We start from the raw sequence: 16,505 nt of genomic DNA on the forward strand, positions 1-16,505 counted from the left end.
ATTACTAACTTGTTCCTTCCATCCTTTTACTGCCTGATTTAATTCTTTTTTTTAAAAAAATATATTTTTACTGATTTCAGAGAGGAAGAGAGAGGGAGAGAGAGAAACATCAGTGATGAGAGAAAATCAATGATTGGCTGCCTCCTGCATGCCCCCTACTGGGGATCGAGCCTGCAACCTAGGTATGTGCCCTTGACTGGAATGGAACCCTGGACCCTTCAGTCCGCACACCGATACTCTATCCACTGAGCCAAACTAGCTAGGGCCTGAATTAATTTTAAATATATTTTTGATTGGCAGTAGCCGATTTGACTCAGTGGATAGAGTGTTGGCCTTAAGACTAAAGGGTCCTGGGTTTGATTCTAGTCAAGGCATGAGTCTAGGTTGCAGGCTCCATCCTCGGCCCTGGTCACCGTGCATGTGGGAGGCAACCAATTGATGTGTCTCTCTCACACTGATGTTTCTTCCTCTCGGTCTCTCTCCTTCCCTTCCAGTCCCTCTAAAAAATCAATGGAAAAATATCCTCAGGTGAGGATTAATAAAAATAAAATTAGAAAATATTTTTTTTTGGTTGGAGTACAAACATGTCTTTTTAAATGAAAACATCCTACCTAGATGAATACACTCCCACATGCAAACATATTTATGTTCTTCTTATATATTTCTGCTGGGAAACATGTTTTAAAGAATTGTAAAGATATTATCAAGAAAACATAGATATTTCTTCTCCAAATAGATACTAACAGAGGATATGTTGTGAAGGATAAACATTGCAATATATACGATAAAGTTTTCAAAATATTTCATAACCTATTTTCAAATGTTGTTAAAAGATAAAAGAAATAAATACCGTGGAATACATATTTTGGGAAATATTCACATTATTTTATACTTAAATATTAACATCTTATTATAGGAACAATTAAAAAGCTTATACAAACTAAAATTTTTAGATTACTTACCCAGGCAACAGGGGTTTAGTAATAGTTATTCAGAAATTATTTTAAGAAAAAAATTACCTAAAGTTCAGGTGTTTAGATTTTAACTTCAATTACTAATTTAAGTTACATTATTTTTAATCAATTAGTTTTATGTTTATTAATCAATAATTTGTTATCTAAAAATATACATGTATCTTTTGTTAAGTGAGCAAAAGAATATTATTTTTTAGCCTTAATGTAGAACTGTCATAACTTCTAGTATCCTTGCATACATTAACTATCATAACCCTTTTCCTTCAGCATAGCATCTATGAACATACTGTAGCATGAACTTCGGTAGGAGTTGTTTAAGAGTATGAATTGCTTTGAAGCCTAATCTGTTCTTGAAACTCTCATCTACCACTTATTTTATTACTTGTACAAAACTGAGAAAATCCTAACCTTCTATGCTTCCAACTCTATAAACTGGGGAGAATATTATGTGAGTCAAAGGATTTTTGTCATGATTTAATGATATATGTAATATTACATAATTTAATGATATATGTAAATAATAAGCATCTATTTATAATTGATACTTATGAAATGATAGTGTTTCTATAGGAGAAATTATTTACCTGAAGCTAAATAATACTTAGTTGTTAGTGCTATTTCATTCTTTTGTGTGAAATATGATATAGGTAACACTGAATAGAAGTTCATTAGACTTCTAGTCATTCCTTGTAACCATTTTTGGGGTTATTTTATTATACATCAGATGACTTGAATAAATAGGTAATGGCTTTCTGTGATTGTAGGTATGGTTTTCCTAATTCAGATTACATACAAACAGAGATATGGAAATTAGAGAATTATGGTGGCTAATTTGCCATGCTAATGTTTGCACATTTCCTGTTATATGTTAGAACGTCATTAGGTTCATAAAAATTATAAACTCCTCTCAATTCTTTAGGGGCTTTTCTATATTTTGATTCACTTAATGAAAATTTTAAATATTATTTAATATATTTATTATGACAGTTACTAGTGATTATATAGATTACAGTTTAAATATAATGAAAATATGAAGAAAAAAACAGTTTCTTCAGCTCTGATAGGACAGTGTATAGCATCATGATGTGCTATGCCACCCTGGTTATGATGATGGCATATTTCAGGAGCAGTTCAAGGCTCTTACATGCTGATGCTTTGCATTTATTAGATGGAATTTAGCTGCATTTTGTGTAGTGTTATTGAATATTGCTCTGTAGTTATTATTATTTTCTTGCCTAAAAGTATCTCTGTGAGTTTGGCATCATCCCAAGATCTGGTCGACAGTTTGCCAGTAATTGTGAATATTACATTAGGATGTTAAATCATTCTATTTATCAGACATAAAGTTGCTAAAATGGAAATTAGTTTTGCATGTTTTAAAGTTTAGAAATATGGAAGGTATTAAAAACTCTATAACCATGTGCAAATGGGAATTTTAATGCATATAACTTTATAATAATGTTGAGTGTCTTCAACAGTTGAAATAATTTATTAAAAATCCCTAAGGAGATATATTAATCAAAATATTTATTCATAAAATCCTGCCATGTTAAATACATAAGGATTAGCCAACTTGTTTATAAATCTGTTCTGAGCAGAAAATCAAATAAGTGGAAATATATTATTGCACTAAATATATTCTGTTTACATGAAAACAAGCAAATATGAATCAGAATAAGAGCAATTAAGAAATGCTAATTATTCTCAGGTTTTTTACTCTACTATTTATTTTTAATTATGCCTAAGCATGGATTATTTAGAAAATACATAAATGAGGTTACAATAAAAATGCTCAAGATTTTGAAAACCTCAGTCAGTACAATATCTACATTATATTTCAGAATAACACTTTATGGAACATTATGGATTTGTGCATTGAATGTACAATAATTTAAAAAGAAAATACTTTCTAGTAATATTTAATTTAAATGTATTATGTGCATATTTGAGTATAATATATAAATTACATTAATTATATATTATATGTTGATAACAAATGAACATAATATATATGTAGTCTGCAGTTTGCTTTTTTCATTTGGTGTTTTGTTTCTAAGATTGTTCCATGTTACTTATATAGCTTATTTGAAAATATTTACTTTTTATATTTTATTAATGATGCACACTAAGGTTGTTTCCAAAGTTTTAATTTAATAAACAGTGCTTCCATGAATATTCTTGTACATCATTAGGTGCACATATGCAAGATTTTCTGAAGTATTCTAATCTAGGAGTGGAGTTGTTGGATCATTGGGGATGAGGATTTTACTAGATAGTGTCAAATGCTTTTCCAAATTAGTTGAATGAATATGTTTACAGATCCACAGTTTTTATTACTTTAAACCAGTGGTCGGCAAACTCATTAGTCAACAGAGCCAAATATCAACAGTTCTTCTTCAAAATAGACTCGCCCAGGCCGAAAACTGACTTCCGCGCATACGTCACGAAGTTTCAATCGCACTGTAAGTGCGCCCGCATGTGGTATTTTGTGGAAGAGCCACACTCAAGGGGCCAAAGAACCACATGTGGCCCGCGAGCCGCGATTTGCCGACCACAGCTTTAAACCATTTCCAGAACTTGGTATTACCAGGATTCTTGATTTTTGCCAATCTAATGAGTAAAGTTGCTATTGGGTCTTAATTTTCATGTTTCTGATTAATAATTAAATTAAACATGTTCTCTTTTGTTTATAAGCAATTTATATGTTAGGTCATAAATTTTGCTCATTTTTTCCATTAGGTTATTGATCTTTTATCTGCAGTGCATTTTAGAAATTAATTTTTGATCAGTTAAATGAATAGTAGATATCTTGCCCCAAATGGTGACTTATATTTTCTATTTTTATGGTGTCTTTTATTGACTAGAAGTTCTTCATTTTGTCACGTTTTACAACTAAAATATAGATAATTTTTATTTTTTAAAAAGTAACTCAAAAAATTTTTTCATTGTAATGTAGTTGAATTTGTCAATAATTTCTTATATGGTAAAATGTATTGATGCGTGAGATTCTATCCTATGTTTGTCTTTTATCAAGTTAGTGTTAATTTTTAAAATCATAAATGAATGGATCATTTTATATTTAAGTGTTAAGATTTTGTTTTATCATGAATTAATATTGAATTCTTTGCTTTGAGATGGTTTTCTCCATTAATATTTTAATGTGGTAAATGGCATAATAGATTTTTGAATGTAAAAATTTTCTTCCATTATTGGGCTAAAATGACCTTATTCATGTGTTACCTGATTTATATATCACTGGATCTAATTCAATGTTATTTTCTGACAATGGTTACTTCTCTTTTATGAAGAAAGCATTTGGTTTTTTTGCATTTAATTTTGGCATTTAGTTGTGTTTTTTTTTTAGTAACTGTCTTTTTATAATTTTGGTATCATTGAATGTGTTGGAGAATATTCCCCTCTTTGTCTCTGCTTTGAAAGAGTTTTTATATTGTGTAAGACCTATTCCAAAATGTGTGGTCGAAATCTTAAAACTAATAGGAGTTCTTATGCATTTATGGGAAGATTTTATTCTATTGAGGCGGATCTTTAAATATAATTGAACTATACAGGTTATTTTTTCTTCAATCAATTTTTGTTATTAATGAAAATATTTACATGAATATGACAATTGTATCTTAAGTTTCAAATTTATCATAAAGGTATTTGCCATATTTTTATCTTTTAAATTTCTAATAGAGGCATAGTTCAATTTTTTATTTTTTATAATATCAATTTCTCTCCCCCCCTTTTTAGAGTTACCCCACACACCACCTCTTCCAATCACTTATCTGTCTTCCTGGAGATATATGAATTTATTGGTATTTTTGATGGTACAAGATATGAACTTTATGATTCTCTATTATATGCGTATTTTTTCTTTACTTACACATAATATTTTTAAATTTTGTTCAGTTTTAAGTATTTTAAGATTTCCATTAGTATTTATTCTTTGACCCATGGTTTATTTAGAGAGAATTTTTTAGTTGTATATGTGCATGCGTTTGGAGTTACCTTTTTTGGTTGTTATATATTTCTGTTCTGAAGTAAATCATAGAGCACATCGTCTGTATGAAATAAAAAATGTTGGGAGTTGCTATGGCAGAGATTTTCTTCCTGCTCTTAAAGCTGATGAACAAATGATAGTTGCATTATTGTAATCCCTGTGAACAATACTGCTTCCTCAGTTAATACAAGCTAAAATAAATTATACATTCATCTTATCAAACATTAAACAACAGTTAAAGCAGTATACGTTGGTTTACAATTTTCCTTCATACTGTATCTCAGTTGCCTTGTTGCCTAGCATGTGACATATTTCCCACTGGTATTTGTAATGCATGTCAAAGTGGCAGTGATGTTTATTGCTTTCTTTTGGAACTTAATGTTCATGGTTAGAAAAAAACCTGGATAAATGATGCATTTGATCTGATGATGAAGGATAAGAGCAGTGATATGTACTGTTTGGAATAATCCATCACAAGAAACTGTCAGATAATCCCTAGAGTGTGTGCTCATGCTTTCTATGCCTTTTTTTTCTTCAGAGACGGATATTACCCATTTTTGAGATGACAAAAAGAGAGCAGAGGAAAATGGGTTGCCATCTGAAGCAAACATAAGTGCATTATCACTCAAAAAATGTGTTATTGTAAACTGGTAGGCACATATACACATTTTTATTTTAAAAGAAAAAGGCCAAGAAGGGATTTTACAATTTACACAGCAATGAAAATGTGACTATAGGAATCATGTGAGTTTCTTTAATACTCTTGAAGAAATTACATGTTTCCCAGGGTAATTCTGTGCAATCATATATTGGATTATTCTTTGTTACATAAGGTTCTCATTCTTTTAATAACCTAGTGCCCTTATAGAGTTTCTAGAAACATTAGATATTTGGTATAGAATGACTTCTAAGTTAATTTTCAAAACTTTTTGTTAGCTTAACTTTTTTTTTTAACAAAAGGAATCATGCTTTTCCATTGGTAATTAAAAAAATGAAACAATACCTGTAAGCATGCATATTTACACACTCACATATTCAGAACCACCAGGCTGTTTATTTGGTACATGGGTAGAAAAATCAGAAATGGTACCAGATATCACCGAGCCACTTCCCAATTACGCAATTTTTCATTTTCATCCCCAAGATACAAGATTTCTATATGCTGTGAATTTTGCTCTTTGGCTGAGATGGAGTTAATGGTTCCTAGATCAAAGCTCGGCCTGAGTACCATCTGTACCAACCTGGTACAAGCCTGAGGGGGGTCCATAATCTCAGAGCCTCAGCCTCCAGAGGTCAAAATAACTTCTACATCAGCAGCCTGTCTATGATGTCAGTTCAAATTTTCTATGCACTTCCCCTTCCCTGACTCAGCTCTTATCTATTAGAGGGGAGCTGTCTTCTAACCAGTTCTTCTTTCACCATGATATTGATTCAAACACTAGAGGTAGTCTATGTAATTTCTTAGTACATTAATTAACTAGTGAATTTTAAAAATCCAAAATCTTATTTTATATGCTGATATAGAATTTTACTGTCTTAAATGTGGTGCTATTCAGTCTCCAATTAAAGGAAAAAGGATTTCCTGGAGAAATATTTGATACTTTAGCTGGAGCGGGGAACATATGTAATGAGCCTGGAATATGTTATAATGTCAGAAAGCAAAAGACAAAAACATGTGGGCATACCAAAAGGACATAGATCATAGGTGTTAATCTGAAGAAGCTACAAATGACCAAAGCTGTGACAATTTGAACAAAATAACATCTTACTGTATTATAACTCCAAATATAAAATATATAGACATGAGTCAATACTGGTATAAATAAATATAAACAAATGATTAGGTAAAAGAGAAGGGAAAGATATTCATTATAGAAGGATTCCAAAATAAGAACATTTTCCATGTCATTCAATGTTGTTCCACAATATCATTTTTAGTAATTAATACACCATTATTTGTGTGTAGCATAATTTATTTGGAACATAAATTTTGATATTTATGTTTTCTTTTTTCTCTCCTTACTATAGTAATTATTAGCCACTTAAATCCTTGCATATGTATCTTTAGTCAGTAACCAATTTCTGAGTAAGGATTTTGTGGTTGTAGCAGCAGAAAAATTAATTGGTAACTTAGTAAACATATAACAGTTAATTGGGAGGCAATAAGAAAATTCACACAAAGAAAAATTTAAGCTTTAGGTCTTAGAAAGGAGAGAAACCACAGTATTTTACTCTTGGGATGAATAAGTTGTGTTGTTTCTGTCTTTAGGTCAATTGGCTCAATGTTAACATTGTTGGTAGCTTATCTTGGGTTATGCTTTGGAAGTCAAGGTGCCATGGATGAGTCCAACCAAGACTGTACACTAATACAGAAATAATCCCTCCAAGCACAGTATGACCGCTGGAACCAGAATAAGGGAAATGGATTTGAATTGCAAAAATGAAGGCCTTTGCTTCATTACCATAGCATAACCTAATTCTAAGTGTATTTTTAAAAATATATATGTATATATTTTTAATTGATTTCAGAGAGGAAGGGAGAGGAAGAGAGAGATAGAAACATCAATGATAAGAGAGAATCATCAAGTGGCTGCCTCCTGCATGCCCCACACTGGGGATGGAGCCCACAACCTGGGCATGTGCACCGACCGGAAATGGAACCATGGTGGCCTAGTTCATAGGTCTATGCTCAACCACTAAGCCACACCAGCTGGGTCTAAGTGGAATTTTTATGTGCAGCAGTACATTGCAAATTTTACCTGAGGAAAAGACATACCAGTTATAATTCTAACCATATGATTTCACTCATATGTGGGATATTAAACTAAAGGAACAAATGAATAAACAAGAAAAACAAACAAAAATTCACAGATGCAGACAAAAGTATGATGGAAGATGATTTGACTTTGGGTGGTGAGCACATAATACAATATACAGATCATGTATCATAGAAATGTACACTTGAAACCTGTATGATCTTATTAACAATGTCGCCCCAAGAAAATTAACTAAAAAAAGAAAGTTAAGTTAGGACTGGCATATATGCATCCTACTTTATTTATTTTTTTAAATGTATTTTATTGATTTTTTACAGAGAGGAAGGGAAAGGGATGGAGAGCCAGAAATATTGATGAGAGAGAAACATCGATCAGCTGCCTCCCGCACAACCCCCACTGGAGATGTGCCCACAACTAAGGTACATGCCCTTGACTGGAATCAAACCTGGGACCCTTTAGTCTGTAGGCTGACGCTTTATCCACTGAGCCAAACCAGTCAGGGATGCATCCTACTTTAAAAGGCCACACTGATTGGGATATTTCTTTTGAGACCATGTTTCTTGAATGAATAGCCATTTTTTCTAATATAAATGGAGCTAAAGACTGAATTTCAAATGATTCTTGATTGATTTGTGTCTCCAAAGCAATGGAAGCAAGGACAGTGTTGGTACTCTCCAGAGATAATTGCTGTATTAAATTATATGAATATATTTCATGGCATCTCAACTCTAGATGTTAAAACTGAACATCCTATCTGCTTTATAATGATTGTTTAGGAAAGATTGCTCTGGCAAATGGCTATCATTAAAATATACACTGAAAATTTAATTTCCTTTGCTGAATATAAAATTCGCCTAAGAAATAGTGCATCTTATTTTCTACATAGTGATTTTGAGGGAAATAGTACTGAATGGAGAATAAAATGCCTTGTCTCTTATTATGTAGTTAAATCAAACAAATAACCAAATGCTGACATAGAAAAGCAATGGGATAAAATGTATTGAAGAATAACGATTATTTCATTTAGTTATTTGGGCATTTTTTCATTCACATGGAGCTCAATTACATCTCACTGCACCAATTGTTCAGGACAGAAAACAAATCTAAACTCAGTTGACTGCATCAAATTATCTATTTTAATGTGTTCTGCCAAACAACAAGGTCATCCAGTGTATTTAGGGCCAGAGCTGGCAGTCTTTGAGATGTGTATCTAGGCTTCTTTATAATCCTAGTACTTCTCACTAGTTGTGTAATCTGGGACAAGTAATTTAACCTTGGTCTTTTTACACCAGCTCACCTTTCACTTAGTTACCCTCTCTCCTTTTTCATCAAAGGCAGGTATGCCTTTTATTCCCTATATCCTTTATATCTTATAATTCCTATGTGCTGATAAATTTAGATGTCTGAGAACTAACTTAGTCATTCTCAAAATTACAGTCAGATGTAGCTGAAAGTACATAGAGTCATAAGTCCTGGGTTTTAGTCTAGACTCTAGACTCTTGTTTCTCAAAATTGAGAGCATGAGGAATGTCTGTGGCTGGTGGAAGCAGTCAGTGGGTAGGGAGGGAGATGACACTAAGATCGTCACTTTCTTCCAAAAGCAATCACATTTAGAAATATTGGACATTTAGAAAAATGTGGAGTGCTGTAGATTTCTGATGCTGTAAAATCTATATATATGAAGTGAATTGCAAATCTTGCGTGAATTTTGGGACACCCTATACATATATATATATATATATATATATATATATATATATATATATATATATATATATATATATGCTAGAGGCCCATTGCATGAAAATTCTCGCAATAGGCCTTCCTTCCCCTGGCTGCTGGCACTAGTTTTCCTCTGGCACCCGGGACCCAGGTCTTTGGTCCGGCTGCAGCAAGGCTTGGCTTCTCTGCTCAGGCCACAGCAGAGAAGCCAAGCCTCTTCAGCCTTTGCTGGGGCCGGAGCCTTCAGTCTTCGCAAGGTGCCTGGGTATGCAAATTAACTCACCATCTTGGGTTAATTTGCATACTCATCCTGATTGGCTGGTGGGCATAGTGGAGTGATGACCAATTTACACATTTTTCTTTTATTAGTGTAGATATATATAATATTTACAGATAAAATTCATCCTATATAATAAAAGGGTAATATGCAAATTGACCCTAACAGCAAACGCCTGGGAATGACTGGTCACTATGACACACACTGACCACCAGGGGGCGATGCTCAATGCAGGAGCTGCCCCCTGGTGGTCAGTGTGCTTCCATAGGGGAAGCTCTGCACAGCCACAAGCCAGGCTGACAGCTGCCAGCACAGCGGTGGTGGCGGAAGCCTCTTCCGCCTCTTCAGCAGCGCTAAGGATGTCCGACTGCAGCTTAGACCTGCTCCCCGCTGGCAAGTGGGCATTCCCCGAGGGCTTCCAGGCTGCCAGAGGGATGTCTGACTGCCAGCATAGGCCCATTCCCCTGGGGAGTGGGCCTAAGTCAGCAGGTGGACATCGCCCGAGGGGTCCCAGACTGCAAGAGAGCACAGGCTGAGGGACCCCCCCCGAAGTGCACAAATTTTTGTGCACTGGGCCTCTAGTTTTAATATAATTGTACTATTGAGTAATTTTACTCTTATAATGCCATTCAACTTAATATTTTATCCAGTCAAATGGCTTATAAGTTATTTGAGGCTCAGAAATGCTGATTGTATTGCATTGTGTATTGTATTTTTTCATGTTACCCACAACTAGCAAATCTTTATCTGAAATGCGATTTCTTTCCTAATACCGTTTAATTCCAATTTAAATACCATTCAGTTCCTTTCCTTTTATGAGAACCTTTGCATTACCCATCATTAGTGATAGCCCTGGGCTAAACCTTTTACATTTCTTAGTTTGCAGGCTTTTAATGCTTAAAACAGAGCCTAATAATATGCTAAAATGAAAACTCTTAGATTAAACATCTTGATGAAAGATGTATACAGTTTAGAGTCGCAGTACCTATGCCTTGTCTCTTACTAACTTTGGGACCTTGCGCAGATTAATTTCTCTGACTTTTAATTTTATCACTTATAAAATCAAGATTACAATACCCCCTTTAAATAACTTTTATTAGAGCAAAAACATAAAAGGTCTGCATAGTATGTAGTCAGGTGTTATTATTAATAAGAATCTTTTTATATCTTTAATTAATTCTTAAAATACATATTTTAATCTTTATTGTTGAAATTATTACAGACATCCCTCTTTTTTACCCCCATTACCACACTCCATCTGGTTCCTGCCTCACCCTAGGTCTTTGCTACCCTATTGTCTGTGTCCATGGTAATGCATTTATGATCATTGTTTAATCTCTTCCCAATACCCCACCCTCTTCTCTCTGAGAATCATCAGTCTGTTCTAATTCCATACCTTTGATTCTATTTTATTCACCAGTTTATTCTGTTTATTAGATTTCTTATTGGTTTATTTTGATTTTTAAATTTAATTGTTGCTAGGTATGTATTTGTTGCCATTTTCTTCTTCTTCTTCTTCTTCTTCTTCTTCTTCTTCTTCTTCTTCTTCTTCTTCTCCTTCTCCTTCTCCTTCTCCTTCTCCTTCTCCTTCTCCTTCTCCTTCTCCTTCTCTTCTTCCTCTTCTTAAAGTATACCCTTCAACATTTCATATAATACTGGTTTGGTGGTGATGAACTCTTTTAGCTTTTACTTGTCTGTGAAGCTCTTTATCTGACCTTCAATTCTAAAAGATAGCTTTGCTGGGTAGAACAATCTTGGTTGTAGGTACTTGCTGTTCATCACTTTGAATATTTCTTCCCACTCCCTTCAGGCCTGCATAGTTTCTGTTGAGAAATCAGCTGATAGTCATGTGGGCATTCCCTTGTAGAAAACCTACTGCTTCTCTCTTGCTGCTTTTAAGATTCTCTCTTTGTGTTTATGCTTTGGAATTTTAATTATGATGTGTCTTGGTGTGGTCCTCTTTGGGTTCCTCTTGTCTGGGACTCTCTGTGCTTCCTGGACTTGTAAGTCTATTTCTTTCACCAGGTAGTGGAAGTTTTCTGTCATTTCTTCAAATAGGTTTTCATTATCTGGCACTCTCTCTTCTTCTGGCACCCCCATAATGCAAATGTTGGTATGTTTGAAGTTGTCCCATAGGCTCCTTATGCTATCTTCAGATTTTTTAATTCTTTTTGCTCTTCTGGTTGGGTGTTTTTGCTTCCTCATATTTCAAATCATTAATTTGATTCTCAGAATCCTCTACTGTTGAATCCCTGTATATTATTCTTTATTTAAGTAACTGTGTGCTTAAATTCTGACTGGTCCTTATCCATTTTTTTTCAGAGGTTCCTAGGAGATTCTTGAGTAACCTTATAACTGGTTGTGAACTCTATATCCAGTAGTTTGCTTTCTTGCATTTCTTTCACTTGTGATATGTTTCTTTGTCTCTGCATTTTGGCTGATTTTCTGTGTTTGTTTTTAAGTATTGGGAAGAGTTGCTATGTCCCCTTGAGTTGGTAAAGTGGCCTTGTGTAGTGGGTGTCCTATAGCGCCCAGTGGCTCAAACTCTGTAGTCACCTGGGATGGTCGCTGGTAGTTGAGACTTGATTGCTATTGGTGTCACTGGAAGGAATCGACCTCCAGGCTAATTGGCTGTGAGGACCAGTTGTGACTACAGTGACAGAGCTGCTATGCAGGAGACACCCCTAAGGAGCAGGACTTGCTTCAGTAGGGCATTGGTGCAGACTGAGTCTTCCCCTTGAGTGTGTCACTTATGGATGTTTAGGGTTGTAATCTGGCATGGTCTGACACTGACCACTGGGTACACTGGCTCTCAGGTCTCCAGGGAGGTTCAAATTCAGTCAATTCCTGGGGCCACCTAGCAGCAGCTACAGAGAGATCTGCAGATTCCTCCTCTTTGTATTGGGTTTGGGAGTGCCCAGATGAGGCCCAACTGTGAAGCAAGCAGGCTGGTGCTGGTGCAGGGCCTTGGGCCTTTTATTGATAGGCTTGGGCTCTCTGACCCAGCTGTAGCTTATTTGATCAAAGACAGGTCATTCATATGCAAAAGCTGCTGCACACAGCGTGGTTGGGGTTGTAAATTGCATGAGGCAGGGTCTTAGGGAATCACCAGGGTGGAGCAAACACAAATGGTCATCAATTAGGCCTGCTATCTGGCAGATCCCAGAATAGGAACAATGATCCCTGCGAGGAGCACCTTCGTCTGGGAGAAAGCTGACCCCGAGTTCCTGCCCCAGGCCAGACAATCCAGTTCCTCCTTGTAGGTGTCTGTGTCCCCCAAAGCCTTGCCCTGGTGCTGGAGCTCAGAGGAAGCAGGACCTTGTAAGTTCAGTTTGTGCTCTTGGCCTTTTAAGAGGAACAGCTGGGTCTCCAGCAGCCTCTCAGTTACTGAGCCCCAATCTGCACTGGTTTTTATAGCTCATAGTTCTGATTGCCCTTATGAGTTTCTTTTCCCAGCTCTGGGACCCTGGGCTTGGGGTCTGGTGTGGGGCTGGGACCCCTTGCTCCTCAGGGCTGCCTCCATAGAGACTACTCCCTCCTGATTAAAAAAGGGGCCCAAGTGGGTGCTGGACCAGCCTCTGCACCTTCGACCAGTCTCAGTGGGCTTTCTTCTTCACTTCTGTTATTGTAGGTCCTCCATTCAGTCAGCTTTCCAGTGGTTCTGGGTGATGGTTGTTCTGGATTTTAGTTATAATTTTGATGTGGTTGTGGGAGGTGGTGAGTATAGGCATTTACCTACTTTGCCATCTTTCTTTCAAACCTTAAAAATATTTTTTAAGCTTTGTGTTCTTGCTTAAACCAAATTTATTCCACCACACATTCTGACAATATAAGGGTGACTTCAGTGTCCCTCTAAATGTCTGAAACTTACAGGTGTTGACTTGTTCTGTTTTAATGAGCTTTGCCTGAACTCTAATCTTGCAGTCATACCCAATATTTTATTTTACGTGCTCATAGGAATCTGAGTGCTTGAGTTAAGAAAATGCTTGGCCAATCTCGATTGACTTTGCCTTGATATAAAAATTCTGCTCCCGCCTAAAACTTTATTTCTCATGCTGTCCTAAGCAAACTTTGTAAATAGCTTTCATTAGTTAATTCAGTATAAAGCTTGGTCCCCTCTCACTTGTCAGTTAAGATTCTTTGGGATTGCGCCATCAGAAGTGGGCAGCAGCCGCCAGGGCTCGGGTGGCCCCGCGGGCGGGATGTTCTGCGGTTTAAGCAGTTGGCTCGAAGGAGATGGGCGGCCTGAGGGAGAACCCCCACCGGAGCCGCGCCCCCAGGCGGTGGCGATCGGCTGAGAGCGAGCTCCTTCACCAGCCAAAGACCTCCGCGACTACCTCTTCCACTTCGCGACTGCTGCTACAGAACTTATAACTGAATCAGTTGCTGAAACAGCACAATCGATAAAGAAATCAGTAGGAGAAGGGAAAATAGATGACATCATCCATAAGACCATTATCGGAGATTTTCAGAAGGAACAGAAAAAATTTGTTGAGGAGCAGCATTCCAAAAAATCAGAAGCAGCAGGGCCCCCGTGGGCTGATAGTAACGATGAAGACGCAACTCAACAACAGATTTTGGCCTTAGCCGCTGATAAGAGGAACTTCCTTCGCGACCCTCCAATTGGCGCGCGGTTTCATTGGGACTTTGATCAGATGTGCCCTGTGGCCTTGGTCATGCTCCAAGAGGACGGACTGCTGAGCAGGATGAGATTCGCCCTCGTTTCGAAACTCGTGAAAGAAGAAGTGTTTTGGAGGACTACGTTTACCGAGTGTCCCTGATTAAGCGGTCAGCCCAGCTCACTGCTCTGGCCGCCCAGCACAGGCTGCCGGGGAAGAGAAGCGCCATGGCAGAGAGGATGCGTTGCCACTGACAGAGGCAGTGCGGCCCCAAACGCCACCTGTCGTCATCAAATCTCAGAACTCACGGGGATGCAGAGGAGATCTCTACCAGCCCAGGCGTTTCTGAGTTTGTCAGTGACGCCTTCGATGCCTGTAACTTAGATCAGGAGGATCTGAGGAAGGGAATGGGGCAACTGGTGCTGGACAGAAAGCAGGAGGAGACAACCGTATTAGAAGATGATCCTGCAGACTGGGGAAAAGAACTACAGCAGGAACTTGAAGAATATGAAGTGGTGACAGAATCAGAGAAACGAGTTGAAAACTGGGATAAGGAACTAGAGAAATTGCTGTAGGAGGAAAATTGAACTGTTTGCTTACACAAGAATCCTTAACATTCTGTAACTGACATTAAATCCTAGCTGGCAACCCTCGCTGAATCAAAAGGCACAAAGAGTATAACTTTATGAATCTCAAAATTATTCTTTTTTCACATTGAAACTTGCCTCTTTAAAAAATATAGAGGACAGTTATTCTAATCATTAAAAAGGGATGCTTTATGTAATATTTCTTTAATACAAATCTAGTTAGAGATGATGTCCTTATGGTCAATATTGATATCTTAGCCACAGAAACACAAGTAAAATTTTCGAATTCTGTTTCTGTGAGGTCACAAATCTTCAATTGTCGTTTTCTAAACATTTGTACTTCTTGTTGCACTTTTGTTGATACACTTATGTTAAAGTATTTAATGGACTGACAACTATCAAAATTACCAAATAGTACCAAGGACCTTAAGAGGAAGCACTTTTGGAACTGTTTTCTTGGTAAGTATTTTCTACAATTCCATCCTGAAGCCAGAAGACAAAATAATCCTGTTGATTTTAAAGGTATAAACATCACGAGATTTGCCCTGAAAAAGAAAAAAAAAAGATTCTTTTGGTTGCTAGTGACAAAACTCATTTCAAATTATGTTGCTTCAAAACTTATTTCAAAGTGGCTTAGTTTTACCTAAAAGATGGGAAATCATTGGTTGATGTATTATTGAGAAGCCCACGTACCAGTCTGAATTTAGGGATGTCAGGATCTGAGAGGTTCAGGCAATGCTATCATTTTTTGTTGTTTCGTTTTTGTTTCCAACTCCTTTTGTTTCTCTTTGTGTCTCATTGTCTCTCTTCCCCTCTCAATCTACCTCAATGTTTTGGCTTTTGGACGCAATTAGGTTTGTTTTTCAGATCCATGCTAGTAAGTTCTGGCCTCTGACATTGCTCACTAAATCTTGAATCAAATTCCCATTGGCTTTCGGAGGCCTCCTTTCAGGTGCTCTGAGGCATCATTATACCTCCTGTGATGGGCCTTCTCCCTGAAGGTTAGGGCCTAACCTAACTTGAAATCACCTGCCTTTCAAACATGGGGTATTGTATTAATTAGACTAATAGAAGTTATTTTCCAGTTAATGACTTTTTTTCTGTTATCATTAATATAATATAAAAATACACAGAAGTCAAATGGGTACTAGACTTATCAGGCAGACAACTTTAGAAGGTATATAAAAGTCTAATCACTCTGTTGTATACCTGAAATAAGTATAACATTGTATGCCAACTTAATTGAAAAATAAATTTAAAAATACACCACAGAAACTTTCAACAAACTAGAATGTATTCATGTACCAGACCTCTAAATCCATGGGAACCCAAGGTCCTGTGTTTGAGACCTTGACCTGTATATTGCTTCATCTGGCATTTCATTCATATCCTTTAATATCCTTTGTAATAAACCAGTAATCTAGTTAGTAGGGGAAAAAAGATGGAAAGAAAAAAGAAAAGAAATACACCATATAAAATATGAGAGTTTGCATTTTTTAAAGATATCTTTTTGAATGAACAACTTTTACGGCTGTACTTACTTCCT

The 16,505-nt window shown here is 36.3% G+C and overlaps 1 protein-coding gene and 1 pseudogene across 1 annotated transcript in view; both read left to right on the plus strand.

Moving 5' to 3' along the window:
- The window catches only part of SPAG16 (sperm associated antigen 16), an 849,807-nt gene that overhangs the window by 54,932 nt on the left and 778,370 nt on the right, over window positions 1-16,505 (plus strand). The window lies entirely within an intron of this gene.
- Window positions 14,052-14,959, plus strand: LOC132238755 (synapse-associated protein 1-like; annotated as a pseudogene).

The sequence above is a fragment of the Myotis daubentonii genome, chromosome 7, assembly GCF_963259705.1.
Source record: "Myotis daubentonii chromosome 7, mMyoDau2.1, whole genome shotgun sequence".
Classification (NCBI taxonomy): domain Eukaryota; kingdom Metazoa; phylum Chordata; class Mammalia; order Chiroptera; family Vespertilionidae; genus Myotis; species Myotis daubentonii.